This window comes from Anopheles funestus (assembly GCF_943734845.2).
Source record: "Anopheles funestus chromosome X unlocalized genomic scaffold, idAnoFuneDA-416_04 X_unloc_73, whole genome shotgun sequence".
NCBI classification, from domain to species: domain Eukaryota; kingdom Metazoa; phylum Arthropoda; class Insecta; order Diptera; family Culicidae; genus Anopheles; species Anopheles funestus.
Window position 1 is genome coordinate 1 of NW_026045202.1, and position 17,500 is coordinate 17,500.

Here is a 17,500-nt window from a genome sequence, read left to right on the forward strand (position 1 = left end):
TTTAGCTGCGGTCTTCATCGATCCATGAGCCGAGTGATCCCCTGCCTAGGGTTTTATAGTAAGGTTCCCAATGTAACACAATCCCGGTGGTACGTCCAAAGACTAACTTTCTGACTAAGTTGTCTTTATTACCCAATAGTCCCAGGCCTTGTGACTTGTGGCTCATGTCTACGCCCATGGCCACCATTCGCTAAGATAGTTTTGAAGTCACTTTGAAGGCCCAGGAACAACTCTCTTAGCACATCGGTTAACCTGGCGCCGCAGTCAACTCATGTGCTTGGATCGGATCGAGCTATTGAGTATTGGGCCTGCATACTCGCTCATCCGTATCCTTTGCGTACCGCCCCATGGCCCTTGTATGTCTGCACCACAGTTCCTGTTCGTTCCGTGCCTATGGCCGGATACGTATTGCACATCGGTTAACCTGACGCCGCAGTCAACTCATGTGCTTGGATCGGATCGAGCTATTGAGTATTGGGCCTGCATACTCGCTCATCCGTATCCTTTGCGTACCGCCCCATGGCCCTTGTATGTCTGCACCACAGTTCCTGTTCGTTCCGTGCCTATGGCCGGATACGTATTGCACATCGGTATACCTGTCGCTACTCAGGCAACTCGTGTGCGTGGATTGGATCGAGAACATGGTGTGTGCCCCATGTTATAATTGCAAGTCCATATCCACTTTATAGGTTAAAGTCATAAGTTGTGATTGCACAACCATACTTCATAAGAGTTTAATAACTCTTCAACTAACTTTCGTTCTGGTGTCTTGGTATCAAATCGCATAAGACACAAGATTCTACTGGCCAAATAGAATCTAGCACATTGGTTAACCTGGCGCCGCAGTCAACTCATGTGCTTGGATCGGATCGAGCTATTGAGTATTGGGCCTGCATACTCGCTCATCCGTATCCTTTGCGTACCGCCCCATGGCCCCGTCCTTAGAGTTAATGACTAATAGGCTTAACTCTTTGTATGTCTGCACCACAGTTCCCGTTCGTTCCGTGCCGTGGCCGGATACGTATTGCACAACAGTAGATACCATCACCTGACGTATCTAACACACCACTATTGTAACTCGTCGTCGAAGGACCTTTCAAGTGCCTGATGGCCAGGGGAGCTCTTACACGGCACGGAGACACAGTGATGCTCGCCCATCACAGTGTACAACGATCGAGTTTGCTTAAGTGTCTGGGTACCTACACACCAGACACAATGCAATGGCCACGGATCCACACAAGGCACATCACATGCAGAAAGCTTCACCAGATTATGACACATACCACACTCTTGTAACTCGTCGTCGAAGGGGCGTTCAAAGTGCCTTACGGCTAGGGGAGATCTAGCACGGCACGGAGACACAGTGATGGTTGCCCATCAAAGTGTACAACGATCGAGTTTGCTTTCCGCGCAAGCGTTCTAAGTGTCTGGGTACCTACACACCAGACACAATGCAATGGCCACGGATCCACACAAGGCACATCACATGCAGAAAGCTTCACCAGATTATGACACATACCACACTCTTGTAACTCGTCGTCGAAGGGGCGTTCAAAGTGCCTTACGGCTAGGGGAGATCTAGCACGGCACGGAGACACAGTGATGGTCACCCATCAAAGTGTACAACGATCGAGTTTGCTTTCCGCGCAAGCGTTCTAAGTGTCTGGGTACCTACACACCAGACACAATGCAATGGCCACGGATCCACACAAGGCACATCACATGCAGAAAGCTTCACCAGATTCTGACACATACCACACTCTTGTAACTCGTCGTCGAAGGGGCGTTCAAAGTGCCTTACGGCTAGGGGGGATCTAGCACGGCACGGAGACACAGTGATGGTCACCCATCAAAGTGTACAACGATCGAGTTTGCTTTCCGCGCAAGCGTTCTAAGTGTCTGGGAAGTGTCTGGGTACCTACACACCAGACACAATGCAATGGCCACGGATCCACACAAGGCACATCACATGCAGAAAGCTTCACCAGATTCTGACACATACCACACACATGCAACTCGTCGTCGAAGGGGCGTTCAAGTGCCTTACGGCTAGGGGAGATCTAGCTCGGCACGGAGACACAGTGATGGTCACCCATCAAAGTGTACAACGAACGAGTTGGCTTTCAACAAATTCTGACACATAGCAAGCGAGCGACCGAGCTACACCGAAGGCAGCCCATGGTTGGTCACTCGCGGACGATCATCAGTAATGATCCTTCCGCAGGTTCACCTACGGAAACCTTGTTACGACTTTTACTTCCTCTAAATCATCAAGTTCGGTCAACTTCAGCCATGCCAGCTGCAGCTCACGAAGGAACCGCGGAAGGTAAGCCTCCAGAAACCTCACTAAATAATCCATCGGTAGTAGCGACGGGCGGTGTGTACAAAGGGCAGGGACGTAATCAGCACTAGCTAATGACTAGTGCTTACTAGAAATTCCAGGTTCATGGGGACCGTTGCAGTCCCCAATCCCGACTAGATGGGCATTTTAGTGATTTCCCGTTCCTCTCGGAATGGGGGCGCCTATTGGCGAGAACACGCTGCGACCCACATTGTAGCACGCGTGCAGCCCAGAACATCTAAGGGCATCACGGACCTGTTATCGCTCATTCTCAGCTTGCTAAACACAAGTTGTCCCGCTAAGCAGGGCAAACGTAGCCGACGACCGCCCGTGAAGGCGCCGCCCGGCTGTAACGTCAGGTGCGCCCGGAGGCGCACTGCTGACAGCGTTCTAGTTAGCATGTTTGAGTCACGTTCGTTATCGGAATTAACCAGACAAATCATTCCACGAACTAAGAACGGCCATGCACCACTACCCTTAAATTTGAGAAAGAGCTATCAATCTGTCTTACCTCGATAAGTTTGGACCTGGTAAATTTTCCCGTGTTGAGTCAAATTAAGCCGCAAGCTCCACTTCTTGTGGTGCCCTTCCGTCAATTCCTTTAAGTTTCAACTTTGCAACCATACTTCCCCCGGAACCCGATTTTGGTTTCCCGGAAGCGACTGAGAGCACCGAATAGGGGTAGCGTCTCCCAATTGCTAATTGGCATCGTTTACGGTTAGAACTAGGGCGGTATCTAATCGCCTTCGATCCTCTAACTTTCGTTCTTGATTAAAGAAAGCATCCATGGCAAACGCTTTCGCTTCAGTTGGTCCTACGACGGTCTACGAATTTCACCTCTCGCGCCGTAATACCAATGCCCCCAACTACTTCTGTTAATCATTACCTCTAGGTTTCTGACAAACCAACGAAATCGTATAAACCGAGGTCATATTCCATTATTCCATGCAAGATTATTCTCGGCCAACGCCAACCCCACGGGGGGGCCGGACGCTTTGTCTTAGCCTGCTTTGAGCACTCTAATTTGTTCAAGGTAAATGTGAGTATCTTGAGCACCATGAGGAGCCCGTGCCGGAGTTAACCGGTAGCACGGTACTCGTTCACAGAGTAACGCCCAAGTACACCATTGTGAGTCGCAGCCGTGAGCGCGCGCACGAACGGCCCCGGCGTGTAACCGGGCGCCCGTGGCGGTCACGTGTCTGGACGGGCAATCAACTTCGAACGTTTTAACCGCAACAACTTTAATATACGCTAGTGGAGCTGGAATTACCGCGGCTGCTGGCACCAGACTTGCCCTCCACTTGATCCTTGTTGAAGGATTTATACTCAACTCATTCCAATTATGGACCATCGTTAGAGAGGTCCATATTGTTATTTCTCGTCACTACCTCCCCGTACTGGGATTGGGTAATTTACGCGCCTGCTGCCTTCCTTGGATGTGGTAGCCATTTCTCAGGCTCCCTCTCCGGAATCGAACCCTGATTCCCCGTTACCCGTCGCAACCATGGTAGTCCTCTACACTACCATCAATAGTTGATAGGGCAGACATTTGAAAGATCTGTCGTCAGTCGACAAGCGACCATACGATCTGCGTCCTTATCCAGACTTCAACTCAAGCCGCCCGGAGGCGATTGGTTTAACTAATAAGTGCACCAGTTCAGCTACCCGCGAGGGCAACAGTCCCGGCATGTTGCATGTATTAGCTCTGGATTTTCCACAGTTATCCAAGTAACTAGTGGTAGGATGATCTTGTGAATTATAGCTGTTATACTGAGCCTTATGCGGTTTCACATTCATTTATGTTTGTACTTAGACATGCATGGCTTAACCTTTGAGACAAGCGTATATTACTGGTAGGATCAACCAGAATTCGTTCCACTACAGACACACACTCGCTTAGTGGGAAATAAATTTCCACACAACTCTCTCTCTCTAGAACCATATGGAATGGCTCTTTGGTGTTGGGTAAGGCACCAATTTGTTGGGGTGTAACGGTCACCACCAACTTTAAGTTTGTTAGGGCACAACGGAAACCACTAACTAAACTTTAGGAAACTAAATTTCCTCACACATTATCTCTCACCATATTAGCACTAGGTGCTATCCACGATTGTACAACGTTTCAACTCTTGAATCGACCGTAGGGCCGCGGAATTGCTTCCGGGCCCCTATTCTCGCTATTAATTGTTCATCTCTTTCAATACATCGAGTTCGTTCCATTGGGTAGTTCGCATGGCGAACGTTTTGATGCAGCCCCCTGGGGGACCACGGCACTTTACACCGGGTATGGTGTATGCGCAACCTACAGATAACAATAAACCCCTTATGCGTGTGTAAACCGATGTTGGGCTGCTCAACATCTTTCATGGTTACATCACTTGCACCAGAACCCACGGTGCCGATTTGGTAATATGTTGTACATTTACTCTCAAGATGTACGCTTCGGCCCCTTATTCAGGGGCTCAAGCTATTACCAGCAAGAACAATCCTCATCCAGACTTGAACTCGAAACACCCGGAGGCGAACGGTTTAACTAATAAGTGCACCAGTCTTGAATCCATGCGTCGGTGGAAACAATGCCGGCGTGTTGCATGTATTAGCTCTGAACTTAGCGAGTGATTGCCTTGCAGCTGTCATACTGAGCGTAGAGCGTGATTATCGCTCACTTGAACCATGTTGAATGGCTCTTTGGTGTAGGGTAAGGCACCAATTTGTTGGGGCACAACGAAACCACCAACTTAAGACTTGCTTATAGGCATTTCAACGTTTTCAACTCTTAAATCGACCGTGTTTCATTATCATCTCTTCTTCTTATTAAATGCATCGAGTTCGTTCCATTGGGTAGTTCGCGTGGCGAACGGTTTGATGCAGCCCCCCGGGGGGGACCACGGCACTTTACACCGGGCATGGTGTATGCGCAACCTACAGATCACCAATATATTTGTGATCGATAATGCACACTTCTTACACGACTGACCAGTCGACAGCGCTGCCTTCCTATTATGCGTGTGTAAACCGATGTTGGGCTGCTCAACATCTTTCACGGTTACATCACTTGCACCCGAACCCATGGTGCCGATTTGGTAATATGTTGTACATGGTCTCAAGATGTACGCTTCGACCCCTTATTCAGGGGCTCAAGCTATTACCAGCAAGAACAATCCTCATCCAGACTTGAACTCGAAACACCCGGAGGCGAACGGTTTAACTAATAAGTGCACCAGTCTTGAATCCATGCGTCGGTGGAAACAATGCCGGCATGTTGCATGTATTAGCTCTGAACATAGCGAGTGATTGCCTTGTAGCTGTCGAACTGAGCGTAGAATGTGATTATCGCTCACTTGAACCATGTTGAATGGCTCTTTGGTGTAGGGTAAGGCACCAATTTGTTGGGGCACAACGAAACCACCAACTTAAGACTTGCTTATAGGCATTTCAACGTTTTCAACTCTTAAATCGACCGTGTTTCATTATCATCTCTTCTTCTTATTAAATGCATCGAGTTCGTTCCATTGGGTAGTTCGCGTGGCGAACGGTTTGATGCAGCCCCCCGGGGGGGACCACGGCACTTTACACCGGGCATGGTGTATGCGCAACCTACAGATCACCAATATATTTGTGATCGATAATGCACACTTCTTACACGACTGACCAGTCGACAGCGCTGCCTTCCTATTATGCGTGTGTAAACCGATGTTGGGCTGCTCAACATCTTTCACGGTTACATCACTTGCACCCGAACCCATGGTGCCGATTTGGTAATATGTTGTACATTAACTCTCAAAATGTACGCTTCGACCCCTTATTCAGGGGCTCAAGCTATTACCAGCAAGAACAATCCTCATCCAGACTTGAACTCGAGTCACCCGGAGGCGAACGGTTTAACTAATAAGTGCACCAGTCTTGAATCCATGCGTCGGTGGAAACAATGCCGGCATGTTGCATGTATTAGCTCTGAACATAGCGAGTGATTGCCTTGCAGCTGTCGAACTGAGCGTAGAATGTGATTATCGCTCACTTGAAAGGGTCAAGCCCTTTCGAGTCGTCCGGTTTTTACGCCAGACGACTCGGTTCACCATCTTTCGGGAAGGGACCGTCTCGGTCGCAAGCTGCTCCGGTCCCCAAACAACCTGCGACAAATGATAGGAAATGCCGACATCAATACGTGTTCAGTTTGGTTTATCGCTCATAGGTCTTTTTGACCATCGATCCCTGATTATAACTCTCAATTAAACAGTCAGGAGAGTAAGGCATGCCCATCGATATCTCATCGACAGGCGATACCGCAAGAACGGCCAACGACACATCAGGTGATCGATTATTGCTACGACTTTTGCTTAATCGTTTCCACTCCTTGGAGAAAGAAACCCCCGGGGACCGTCTCGGTCGCAAGCTGCTCCGGTCCCTAAACAACCTGCGACAAATGATAGGAAATGCCGACATCAATACGTGTTCAGTTTGGTTTATCGCTCATAGGTCTTTTTGACCATCGATCCCTGATTATAACTCTCAATAATCCAGTCGGGAGAGTAAGGCATGCCCATCGATATCTCATCGACAGGCGATACCGCTTGAACGGCCAACGACACATCAGAGGATCGTATCTTGCTACAACTTTTGCTTAATCGTTTCTTCTCCTTGGAGAAAGAAACCCCCGGGGACCGTCTCGGCCGCAAGCTGCTCCGGTCCCTAAACAACCTGCGGCATCAAATGATAGGAAAAGCCGACATCAATACGTGTTCAGTTTGGTTTATCGCTCATTGGTCTGTTTGACCATCGATCCCTGATTAATACTCTCAATTAGAAGGTCGGTAGAGTAAGGCATGCCCATCGATATCTCATCGACAGGCGATACCGCATGAACGGCCAACGACACATCAGAGGATCGTATCTTGCTACAACTCTTGCTTAATAGTTTCCACTCCTTGGAGAAAGAAACCCCCGGGGACCGTCTCGGCCGCAAGTTGCTCCGGTCCCTAAACAACCTGCGGCATCAAATGATAGGAAAAGCCGACATCAATACGTGTTCAGTTTGGTTTATCGCTCATAGGTCTGTTTGACCATCGATCCTAGAATTCAACTTTCGAGTAAGGCATGCCCGTCGATATCTCATCGATAGGCGATATCGGTAGAACGGCCAACGACACACATCTAGGATCGCATTTACTCTTCCTTGGATGGATAACCAATACCCTAGGACCGTTTCATCGCGAGCTGCTCCGGTCCTCAAACAACTCGCGAACCACCGATAGGATGATATTAGGAATGGCCGACTTTCATCCTTTAACTCTCAGTTCTGCTTACCAAAACATAGGTACTTGGACCTTAAAGACCACTATATGTTCCCCGATCGGGGGCAATCGGAACGTCTATCCATCATCAACATCGTTTCACTCATTCCGAACCACCAAATTGGACAGACAGTACCATATTCACCAACCGATTGCTTCAACTTCGCAAACTGTATGGTAAGTTCTACTAATTTCACATCTTACCATCGACTAATAGTGCATAAATCCACTTGGAAATCACTTTTCCTTGGTCCTCGGACCTTCTACGACAACGTCCAACAAATATCCGAAGTCGTTTCCCAACTTAGACCAAGCATTTCGTATCTTTACTTCTAATCGATTTTTTCTCGCATAATTGACGATCAAAATCTAAAAACCACATTTTGAGCCAGAAGCAGTCGTCCGATCGTCCTGGGGGTAGTCTCAATCGATTTAGAAGGGTCCAATTCATAAAGATACATACTCAGTCAAAATCATGCTTCTGGCTCACCTACCCCCTATATAGTAAACGAAAGCGTACAGGCGTGGAAAACGTGCCATTTTTCTCCATCACGGACTTTTTTTTTCTCGTTGCACCGACTCTAGTAAAAAAGTGAAATTTTTTACTAGTTACCAACTTTTGCAAATTATCATCGGATATCACTTTTTATGGTCTATAGTAAGTTCTTATCACGTTTTAGTAGTTTTTGAAAAAAAAATTTTTTTGAACTTTTCAAAATTTTTCAAAACAAAGTTTTTGTAGGCGGTTTTGTGTATGGAGGGTTACTAGTCTCGGGGTCACTGTTTGACCGAAAAACCACTATATATCATTCGAAAGGTAATTTCAAGGGCTACAAAAAATTGTTCTACGGCACCCCCCTCCGACGTCTAGTATTCGAGTTATTGGCCAAAAACCATCACTTGAGCGATTTTTCGTTCAGGGTACCCGACTCTAGTAAAAAAGTGAAATTTTTCTCGATTGACCAAGTGTTGCAAATGACCATCGGATTTCACTTTTTATGGTCTATAGTGAGTTCTGATCACGATTTGGTACTTTTTGAAAAAATTTTTTTGACGCACTTTTCAAAATTTTGCAAAACCAAAACTTTTTAGGCGGTTTTGTGTATGGAGGGTTACTAGTCTCGGGGTCACTGTTTGACCAAAAAACCACTATATATCATTCGAAAGGTAATTTCAAGGGCTACAAAAAATTGTTCTACGGCACCCCCCTCCGACGTCTAGTATTCGAGTTATTGACCAAAAACCGCAACTATAGCGGTTTTTCGTACAGGGTACCCGACTCTAGTAAAATGATGCGATTTTTACTAGTCTAGGGAACTTTTTGGCCAAAAATCAAGTATATGTCATTCGATAGATAATTTCAAGGGCTACCAAAAATTGTTCCACGACACCCCCCTGCGACGTCTAGTATTCGAGTTATTAGCCAAAAACCGCAACTTAAGCGGTTTTTCGTCCAGGGTACCCGACTCTAGTAAAATGATGCGATTTTTACTAGTCTAGGGAACTTTTTGGCCAAAAATCAAGTATATGTCATTCGATAGATAATTTCAAGGGCTACCAAAAATTGTTCCACGACACCCCCCTGCGACGTCTAGTATTCGAGTTATTAGCCAAAAACCGCAACTTAAGCGGTTTTTCGTCCAGGGTACCCGACTCTAGTAAAATGATGCGATTTTTACTAGTCTAGGGAACTTTTTGGCCAAAAATCAAGTATATGTCATTCGATAGATAATTTCAAGGGCTACCAAAAATTGTTCCACGACACCCCCCTGCGACGTCTAGTATTCGAGTTATTAGCCAAAAACCGCAACTATAGCGGTTTTTCGTCCAGGGTACCCGACTCTAGTAAAATGATGCGATTTTTACTAGTCCAGGGAACTTTTTGGCCAAAAATCAAGTATATGTCATTCGATAGATAATTTCAAGGGCTACCAAAAATTGTTCCACGACACCCCCCTGCGACGTCTAGTATTCGAGTTATTAGCCAAAAACCGCAACTATAGCGGTTTTTCGTCCAGGGTACCCGACTCTAGTAAAATGATGCGATTTTTACTAGTCTAGGGAACTTTTTGGCCAAAAATCAAGTATATGTCATTCGATAGATAATTTCAAGGGCTACCAAAAATTGTTCCACGACACCCCCCTGCGACGTCTAGTATTCGAGTTATGGGCCAAAAACCATTCATACTTGAGCATTTTGCTCATTTTGCCTGTACGGGTACCGGGGACTAGTAAAATCAGGCCAATTTTACTAGAGTGGGGGTACTTTTTGGTCAAAAAAACAACTTTTGCTCGTTCGATAGGGAATCGATAGGGCAACAAAAAATCGTTCTACGACCCCCCCTTCCGATGTCTAGTATTCGAGTTATGGGCCAAAAACAGTTTATAGTTAATTTTTCACTCGATTTTTCACCAAGTATCGCACATTACTCCGGTTCTATGCATTGGATCGTCAATCTTTAAGATTTTATGGGTAGTTCCAACTGTTTGCTACATTTCATCCATACATCACGAACCGATTCAATGTCTGTGGTAGAAGTTATTAGAGGAATAAAAAAATTTACCCTTGGCTTTGGACCGTACAAGTTTACCCATTTTTGGCCCATATTTGCCCCATAGCTCCGCCGGTATCCAAGATATGGCCACACTTTCTTCTGGCCATGGGTAGATGGCACTTGTGGCTAGATTTCTTCCATGCACCACTAATCGCTACCATGTCTGTGGCCGGAGCTATTCACGAAAGCGCCTCGCGCACTTGGTCGGATTTTTGGTCCACCTGGCACCATTGTTGGCCCGTATTTGCCCCATAGCTCCGCCGGTATCCAAGATATGGCCACACTTTGTTCTGGCCATGGGTAGATGGCACTTGTGGCTAGATTTCTTCCATGCACCACTAATCGCTACCATGTCTCTGGCCGGAGCTATTCGACGAACAACCATCGCATTTACCTAGGTACTTTTTCGGATTTTTGGTCCAACTTGCACCATTTTTGGCCCATATTTGCCCCATAGCTCCGCCGGTATCCAAGATATGGCCACACTTTCTTCTGGCCATGGGTAGATGGCACTTGTGGCTAGATTTCTTCCATGCACCACTAATCGCTACCATGTCTGTGGCCGGAGCTATTCGACGAACAACCATCGCATTTACCTAGGTACTTTTTCGGATTTTTGGTCCAACTTGCACCATTTTTGGCCCATATTTGCCCCATAGCTCCGCCGGTATCCAAGATATGGCCACACTTTCTTCTGGCCATGGCTAGATGGCACTTGTGGCTAGATTTCTTCCATGCACCACTAATCGCTACCATGTCTGTGGCCGGAGCTATTCGACGAACAACCATCGCATTTACCTAGGTACTTTTTCGGATTTTTGGTCCACCTGGCACCATTTTTGGCCCGTATTTGCCCCATAGCTCCGCCGGTATCCAAGATATGGCCACACTTTCTTCTGGCCATGGGTAGATGGCACTTGTGGCTAGATTTCTTCCATGCACCACTAATCGCTACCATGTCTGTGGCCGGAGCTATTCGACGAACAACCATCGCATTTACCTAGGTACTTTTTCGGATTTTTGGTCCAACTTGCACCATTTTTGGCCCATATTTGCCCCATAGCTCCGCCGGTATCCAAGATATGGCCACACTTTCTTCTGGCCATGGGTAGATGGCACTTGTGGCTAGATTTCTTCCATGCACCACTAATCGCTACCATGTCTGTGGCCGGAGCTATTCACGAAAGCGCCTCGCGCACTTGGTCGGATTTTTGGTCCAACTTGCACCATTTTTGGCCCATATTTGCCCCATAGCTCCGCCGGTATCCAAGATATGGCCACACTTTCTTCTGGCCATGGGTAGATGGCACTTGTGGCTAGATTTCTTCCATGCACCACTAATCGCTACCATGTCTCTGGCCGGAGCTATTCGACGAACAACCATCGCATTTACCTAGGTACTTTTTCGGATTTTTGGTCCAACTTGCACCATTTTTGGCCCATATTTGCCCCATAGCTCCGCCGGTATCCAAGATATGGCCACACTTTCTTCTGGCCATGGGTAGATGGCACTTGTGGCTAGATTTCTTCCATGCACCACTAATCGCTACCATGTCTGTGGCCGGAGCTATTCGACGAACAACCATCGCATTTACCTAGGTACTTTTTCGGATTTTTGGTCCAACTTGCACCATTTTTGGCCCATATTTGCCCCATAGCTCCGCCGGTATCCAAGATATGGCCACACTTTCTTCTGGCCATGGGTAGATGGCACTTGTGGCTAGATTTCTTCCATGCACCACTAATCGCTACCATGTCTGTGGCCGGAGCTATTCACGAAAGCGCCTCGCGCACTTGGTCGGATTTTTGGTCCACCTGGCACCATTTTTGGCCCATATTTGCCCCATAGCTCCGCCGGTATCCAAGATATGGCCACACTTTGTTCTGGCCATGGCTAGATGGCACTTGTGGCTAGATTTCTTCCATGCACCACTAATCGCTACCATGTCTGTGGCCGGAGCTATTCACGAAAGCGCCTCGCGCACTTGGTCGGATTTTTGGTCCAACTTCACCATTTTTGGCCCATATTTGCACCATAGCTCCGCCGGTATCCAAGATATGGCCACACTTTCTTCTGGCCATGGGTAGATGGCACTTGTGGCTAGATTTCTTCCATGCACCACTAATCGCTACCATGTCTGTGGCCGGAGCTATTCGACGAACAACCATCGCATTTACCTAGGTACTTTTTCGGATTTTTGGTCCAACTTGCACCATTTTTGGCCCATATTTGCCCCATAGCTCCGCCGGTATCCAAGATATGGCCACACTTTCTTCTGGCCATGGGTAGATGGCACTTGTGGCTAGATTTCTTCCATGCATCACTAATCGCTACCATGTCTGTGGCCGGAGCTATTCGACGAACAACCATCGCATTTACCTAGGTACTTTTTCGGATTTTTGGTCCAACTTGCACCATTTTTGGCCCATATTTGCCCCATAGCTCCGCCGGTATCCAAGATATGGCCACACTTTCTTCTGGCCATGGGTAGATGGCACTTGTGGCTAGATTTCTTCCATGCACCACTAATCGCTACCATGTCTGTGGCCGGAGCTATTCACGAAAGCGCCTCGCGCACTTGGTCGGATTTTTGGTCCAACTTGCACCATTTTTGGCCCATATTTGCCCCATAGCTCCGCCGGTATCCAAGATATGGCCACACTTTCTTCTGGCCATGGGTAGATGGCACTTGTGGCTACATTTCTTCCATGCACCACTAATCGCTACCATGTCTGTGGCCGGAGCTATTCGACGAACAACCATCGCATTTACCTAGGTACTTTTTCGGATTTTTGGTCCAACTTGCACCATTTTTGGCCCGTATTTGCCCCATAGCTCCGCCGGTATCCAAGATATGGCCACACTTTCTTCTGGCCATGGGTAGATGGCACTTGTGGCTAGATTTCTTCCATGCACCACTAATCGCTACCATGTCTGTGGCCGGAGCTATTCACGAAAGCGCCTCGCGCACTTGGTCGGATTTTTGGTCCAACTTGCACCATTTTTGGCCCATATTTGCCCCATAGCTCCGCCGGTATCCAAGATATGGCCACACTTTCTTCTGGCCATGGGTAGATGGCACTTGTGGCTAGATTTCTTCCATGCACCACTAATCGCTACCATGTCTGTGGCCGGAGCTATTCGACGAACAACCATCGCATTTACCTAGGTACTTTTTCGGATTTTTGGTCCAACTTGCACCATTTTTGGCCCATATTTGCCCCATAGCTCCGCCGGTATCCAAGATATGGCCACACTTTCTTCTGGCCATGGCTAGATGGCACTTGTGGCTAGATTTCTTCCATGCACCACTAATCGCTACCATGTCTGTGGCCGGAGCTATTCGACGAACAACCATCGCATTCACCTTCTCGTTGCACTTCTTCGGGAATTTGGTGCAACCAAGTTTTCACTATAACTTGGTCATTTTCCGTCCATCGGACATGCGGTTTTGGGTGTCGATACTTGACACCGCGCGCTACAATATGTTCCTCCACGACCATGTGGTCCGATGCTTCCAACAGGAGCTATTCGAGGAGTACCGATTTTTCACCATTAAAAATGCTCGTTTTTGCACCAACTTTTGCCTATAACTCAGGCTGTATCGATCGGATCTTCAATCTTGAAAAAGTTTTGGATAGGTGGCATCAAATGCTACATTTCGTTCTTCCACGTCAACTTTGTCCGATGTCTAGCAAAAAAGTTATTCGCGAACCAAGTCCAGAACCCATGCAATGGCTGCCCACATTGCATACATCACGGCGGTTAACTCTCGTTACTCTATACCGAGGACTTGGTACTTTTTCAGGCATTCGTTGCTACTTCTCGGTTCATGATATTCGTTTACGGTCTTCACTAGGGCATTTGGTGCTCCTTATCGGTTCATGATATTCGTTTACGGTCTTCACTAGGGCATTTGGTGCTCCTTATCGGTTCATGATATTCGTTTACGGTCTTCACTAGGGCATTTGGTGCTCCTTATCGGTTCATGATATTCGTTTACGGTCTTCACTAGGGCATTTGGTAATGGGCTTCCCACTTTCTACTGATCGATCCATACTCACTTGCGTGCACCTAGCCTAGGAAGGTTTCCTTGGGCTTCCCATCTTTCTACTGATCGATCCATACTCACTTGCGTGCACCTAGCCTAGGAAGGTTTCCTATGGCTTCCCATCTTTCTACTGATCGATCCATACTCACTTGCGTGCACCTAGCCTAGGAAGGTTTCCTATGGCTTCCCATCTTTCTACTGATCGATCCATACTCACTTGCGTGCACCTAGCCTAGGAAGGTTTCCTTGGGCTTCCCATCTTTCTACTGATCGATCCATACTCACTTGCGTGCACCTAGCCTAGGAAGGTTTCCTATGGCTTCCCATCTTTCTACTGATCGATCCATACTCACTTGCGTGCACCTAGCCTAGGAAGGTTTCCTATGGCTTCCCATCTTTCTACTGATCGATCCATACTCACTTGCGTGCACCTAGCCTAGGAAGGTTTCCTATGGCTTCCCATCTTTCTACTGATCGATCCATACTCACTTGCGTGCACCTAGCCTAGGAAGGTTTCCTATGGCTTCCCATCTTTCTACTGATCGATCCATACTCACTTGCGTGCACCTAGCCTAGGAAGGTTTCCTTGGGCTTCCCATCTTTCTACTGATCGATCCATACTCACTTGCGTGCACCTAGCCTAGGAAGGTTTCCTATGGCTTCCCATCTTTCTACTGATCGATCCATACTCACTTGCGTGCACCTAGCCTAGGAAGGTTTCCTATGGCTTCCCATCTTTCTACTGATCGATCCATACTCACTTGCGTGCACCTAGCCTAGGAAGGTTTCCTATGGCTTCCCATCTTTCTACTGATCGATCCATACTCACTTGCGTGCACCTAGCCTAGGAAGGTTTCCTATGGCTTCCCATCTTTCTACTGATCGATCCATACTCACTTGCGTGCACCTAGCCTAGGAAGGTTTCCTATGGCTTCCCATCTTTCTACTGATCGATCCATACTCACTTGCGTGCACCTAGCCTAGGAAGGTTTCCTATGGCTTCCCATCTTTCTACTGATCGATCCATACTCACTTGCGTGCACCTAGCCTAGGAAGGTTTCCTATGGCTTCCCATCTTTCTACTGATCGATCCATACTCACTTGCGTGCACCTAGCCTAGGAAGGTTTCCCTTTGGTACCGACTTCCATCTACGCACTCGATATAACCTAGGTACTTGGTACCGATGATGGTTAACACTCAAGCATTTCTTGCATCCTGCGTGCAAGGTACCAATTTTCACTTCTCAGGTGCGTTTATGAGCCCGCATTAATCCAATATCGCTCTGATGGCCTTTCTTATTATTTCATCCGATAGCCCTTGCCAAAAGCTACCAAAAGTTCCTCCACGGCCATGTGCTCCGACGCTTAGTTTAGGAAATATTCGAAAAAATTCAAAATAGGAAGCATTTTCTTATTGGAAAATCACCTTAAATCGATGGCCATTTTTTGGGCAAAAACTTTAACGTCTTCCCGACTTTGCGGGAATTGCGAATTTTAGGCACCCAGAGAAAATCTTTTACTTTAAGGGGGCGGCCGCGAAGTTGCCCAAAGTCTCGGACACAAAAATTCTCAAGTTCCCCACTCTAGTAAATCGCCCTATGAGTATCTCCTGGCCCGCGAGCTCTGCGAGCGGGCCAGCTTCGGCGATTTTTGCCTTTTCGCCTAGGCGGTTCTTCTACGAAATTGGTCCACAGCTTTTGCTCAGAAAGCTAGCATTTGTTGCAACAGTTAGGTACTTGGTACCACATTTTGGTATCCATTTGGGCATTTGTGGCAACTACTCGGTACTTTGGCCCACATTTCGCTCTACTCGGGCTTCTATGGTGGTACTTGTCGGTACTTCTGGCCAACTTAGGCCAATTGGGTGCAACTTGTGGGTACTCTGTGGGTACTTTAGGGCATATTGTGTCTTTCGGGTGAACCTTCGCGATACTTCATGGGTACTGATGGCCAACTTAGGAACATTCAGTGCAACCTTTGGGCCTAAGGAAATTTGTCCAACTCTTTGGACTTAGAAAATTTTCTGGACTTAGAAAATTTTCTGGACTTGTAAAAATTTTCAAATGTTCAATTTGGCCCACATTTCGCTCTACTCGGGCCTCTATGGTGCTACTTGGCGGTACTTTTGGCCAACTTAGGCCAATTGGGTGCTCTTTGTGGGTACTCTATCGGTACTTTTGGCCAACTTAGGCCAATGGGGTGCTATATGTGGGTGCTCTATCGGTACTTTTGGCCATGTTAGGCCCATTCGGTGCTATTTGTGGGTACTCTATCGGTACTTTTGGCCATGTTAGGCCCATTCGGTGCTATTTGTGGGTACTCTATCAGTACTTTTGGCCAACTTAGGCCAACTCAGTGCTACTTGTGGGTACTCTATCGGTACTTTTGGCCAACTTAGGCCAACGCGGTGCTATTTGTGGGTACTCTATCGGTACTTTTGGCCAACTTAGGCCCATTCGGTGCTATTTGTGGGTACTCTATCGGTACTTTTGGCCAACATAGGCCAATTGGGTGCTACTTGTGGGTGCTCTATCGGTACTTTTGGCCAACTTAGGCCAACTGGGTGCTATTTGTGGGTACTCTATCGGTACTTTTGGCCAACATAGGCCAATTGGGTGCTACTTTTGGGTGCTCTATCGGTACTTTTGGCCAACTTAGGCCAACTGGGTGCTCTTTGTGGGTACTCTATCGGTACTTTTGGCCAACTTAGGCCAACTCAGTGCTTCTTGTGGGTACTCTATCGGTACTTTTGGCCAACTTAGGCCCATTCGGTGCTATTTGTGGGTACTCTATCGGTACTTTTGGCCAACTTAGGCCAACTCAGTGCTACTTGTGGGTACTCTATCGGTACTTTTGGCCAACTTAGGCCAATTGGGTGCTCTTTGTGGGTGCTCTATCGGTACTTTGGGACATATTATGTCCTTCGGGTGAACCTTCTCGATACCTCATGGGTACTTGTGGCCAACTTAGGAAAATTCAGTGCAACCTATGGGCCTTTGGAAATTGTTCCAACACTTTGGACTTAGAAAATTTTCTGGACTTAGAAAATTTTTTGGACTTAGAAAAATTTTCAACTTCTGTATCTTCTTCATCATGTTCCATTTTGTGGGACTTAGAAAATTTTCTGGACTTAGAAAATTTTTTGGACTTAGGAAATTTTTCAACACTTGTAAAATTTTTGTTCCTTCTTTGAAGAAGAATACTTTCCACTATTAGCTTCTTTCTCTTTTTCTTCTTAGTTGTCTTCTTATTTTCGGTCCG